Genomic DNA, 3,556 nt, shown 5'->3' with positions numbered 1-3,556 from the left:
CAGATATGGCCACTTTATGTTTTGTGTAATGTCATTTGGCTTGACTAATGCACCAGCAGTATTTTTGGATTTGATGAACCATGTATTTACACCTTTCTTATATCAGTTTGTGATTGTATTCACTGATGATATTCTAGTCTACTCTCGAACAAAGACTGAGCATGCGGATCATTCGCGGGCAGTACTCAAAGTTCTTCAGAATCAAAAGTTGTATGAAAAATTCTCAAAATGTGAGTTCTGGTTGAACTATGTGGCTTTTTTAGGGCATATTATATCAGAAGAGGGTATCAGGGTTGATACGCAGAAGATTAAAGCTGCGAAAACTTGGCCTAGACCCACGACACCCATAGAAGTTTATAGTTTTCTGGGCTTGGTAGGTTATTACAGGAGATTCGTAGCGGGTTTTTCTTCCATTTCTGCACCACTGACAAAGTTGACGCAGAAGGTAATTAAGTTCCAGTGGACAGATACTTGTGAGCGAAGTTTCCAAACATTGAAGGATAAATTGATTTCGGCACCGGTACTGACATTTCCAGAAGGATTTGAGGGCTATGTTATTTATTGTGATACTTCGGGCGTCGGACTGGGTTGTGTGTTGATGCAACACGGTAAAGTTATTGCTTATGCTTTAAGGAAGTTGACGAAGCACGAGAAGAATTACCCGACTCATAATTTGAAGTTAGCTGCAGTGATTCATACACGAAAAATGTGGAGGCATTACTTATATGGTGTACATGTTGACGTATATACAAATCATAAGAGCCTTCAATACATCTTCAAGCTGAAGGAGTTAAATTTACGTCAGAGGCGATGGTTATAGCTGTTGAAAGATTATGATGTTGATATTCTGTACCATCCAGAGAAGGAAAATGTAGTGGTTGATGCCCTTATCTGCAGATCCATGGTAGCCTATCGTATGTTCAGCCAGAGAAAAGGGAGCTATTTCGTGAGCCTCAGCAGTTAACAAGCCTAGGAGTTTGATTATTGGATTCAAGACATATAGGGGTTACTATTCAGGATTCAGCGGTCTCATCCTTAGTAGTTGAGGTTTAAGGAGCGGCAATACAAGGATCCTATATTAGTTCATTATAGAGATACCGCTCCTTAAAAGAAAAAGACCCCATTTGAAATTTCTGCAGCTGGAGTTCTCAGATATCGAGGAAGACTGTGTGTTCCTAATGTTCCAGGATTACGTCGTCAGATTATGGGAGAGGCTCATCATTCGCGCTATTCTATTAATCCAGGGACAACGAAGATGTATCATGATATTAAGGAAGTTTGTTGGTGGAATGAAATGAAGAAAGACATAGCAGAGTTTGTAGCCCAATGTCCTAATTGTCAACAAGTGAAGATTGAGCATTAAAAGCCCGGTGGGTTATTGCAGACTATCCAGATTTTGACTTGGAAAAAGGAAGTAATTAATATGGATTTCATTACCGGCTTGCCCTGTTCTCAGCGTATGAGACTTGGGTGTCATCCAGAGGGATTAATGCACCCCAACCTAGATGGCAGGAGTTCAAAGATACCTTTTTCTGACATTATTTGCCACCAGAAATTTGACGTGCCCGAGCTGATAAGTTTTTGAACCTGAGACAGGGGAGCATGAGTACTCGGGAGTATAGTCTTATTTTAAATCATTGGCTAGATATGCTTCAGAGATGGTAGCTGAGATGGATGATTGGGTCTACCGGCTCGTGACTGACTTGGGACCACGTTTTGATTGATAATCGCATGACTTCCTTCGACATGTATGGATATTTCCCACATTCAGGCGCACGCTCAGAATCTTGAAGAGCGTAGGCAGAAGCGGAGGGTCGAGCATAAGCATAACAGGGGCCATAGTAAGATGGCTAGATCTTCAACGCTGTCAGTGAGTTCAGAGGTAGCAGTATTCTAGACATTCTGCCCATTCAGAGGCCATTGTATCTCCGCAGTTTGCTGGCCAGAGATTTGATCGATCTTCTTAATCAGGGCCAGGTTAGGGTTCAAAGAGCCTCAGGTTCTCAGTACGGAGGTGAGATAGGCACAGGCCACCTTTACCACGATGTGCTTAGTGTGGTGAGTTACATGCCAGACAGTGTCGCTTAGGTTCATATGTTTATTATGATTACAGTCAGCCCGGCCATATTATGCGTGAGTAGCCATTGAGAGGTGGTAGAGGTATAGTTCAGCCCACAGGATTAGCAGCTGGTTCGTTATCATAGGTACGCCCTCCGGGGCAAGGCTCTCAGTCATCAGCAGGCCGCGGTAAAGGCAGAGGGGGGGAGCATCCAGCTCGAATAGTTCTCAGAACCGCATCTGGTAGAAAGGATCTCAAGTCTTCACCTGATGTGGTTACAGGTATACTATCGGTATCTTCACATGATGTATATGCGTTGATAGATCCAGGTTCTACGTTGTCGTATGTTACCCCTTTTATTTCTGGTCAGTTTAGGGTAAAACTCGAGTCGATTAAACCTTTTGAGGTGTCTACACCCGTTGGTGATCCAGTGATAGCTAGGCAGGTATACAGAGATTGTGTAGTTATAGTTTTTTATCATCATACTATGGCAGATTTGATTGAATTAGACATAGTAGATTTTGATGTTATTAAGGGTATGGATTGGTTGGCTTCTTATTATGCTAATGTCGATTGTAGAACAAAGGTGGTTCGATTTTAGTTTCCAGGAGAGCCAGTTCTAGAGTGGAAAGGTAATACAGCATCACTGAGAGGTAGGTATATTTACTATCTCAAGGCAAGGAAGATGATTGATAAGGGTTGTATCTATCATTTAGTCTGGGTTCAGGATACAGAAGCGATGCCACCGACTCTTCAATCTGTTCCAGTAGTTAATGAGTTTCCAGATGTATTTCCTGACAAGCTTCCAGGTCTTCCACCAGAGTGGGAGATTGACTTTGCTATTGACGTGTTACCAGATACTAAGCAAATTTATATTCCTCCTTATAGAATGGCACCCGCTGAGTTGAGGCAGCTGAAGGAACAGCTAAAGAACTTGCTCGAGAAAGGTTTTATTAGGCCTAGTACATCACCGTGGGGAGCACCTGTGTTATTCGTAAGAAACAAATACGGATCGTTACGGATGTGTATCGACTACAAGCAGCAAGATAAGGTGACGATAAAGAATAAGTACACGCTTTCGAGAATCGACGAATTTATTTGACCAGTTGCAAGGTCCCAAATGTTTTTCGAAGATAGATCTAAGGTCAGGGTATCATCAAGTTAGGGTCAAAGAGAAGGAGATTCCTAAGACAGCTTTCAGGACCAGATATGGCCACTTTAAGTTTTATGTGATGTCATTTGGTGTGACTAATTCCCCTAGCAGTATTTTTAGATTTGATAAACCGTGTATTTAGACCTTTCTTATATCAGTTTGTGATTGTATTCATTGAAGATATTCTAGTCTACTCTCGATCAAAGACTGAGCATATGGATCATTTGTGCGCTATACTCAAAGTTCTTCAGAATCAAAAATTGTTCAAAAAATTTTAAATGTGGTTCATTGAATTTGGTTTCTTGGGGGTATTATATCGAAAGGTATGGGGGGTTTTGGGGTTA

The sequence above is a fragment of the Lycium ferocissimum genome, chromosome 3 (assembly GCF_029784015.1).
Source record: "Lycium ferocissimum isolate CSIRO_LF1 chromosome 3, AGI_CSIRO_Lferr_CH_V1, whole genome shotgun sequence".
NCBI lineage: Eukaryota > Viridiplantae > Streptophyta > Magnoliopsida > Solanales > Solanaceae > Lycium > Lycium ferocissimum.
This window is presented reverse-complemented; position numbering follows the sequence as displayed.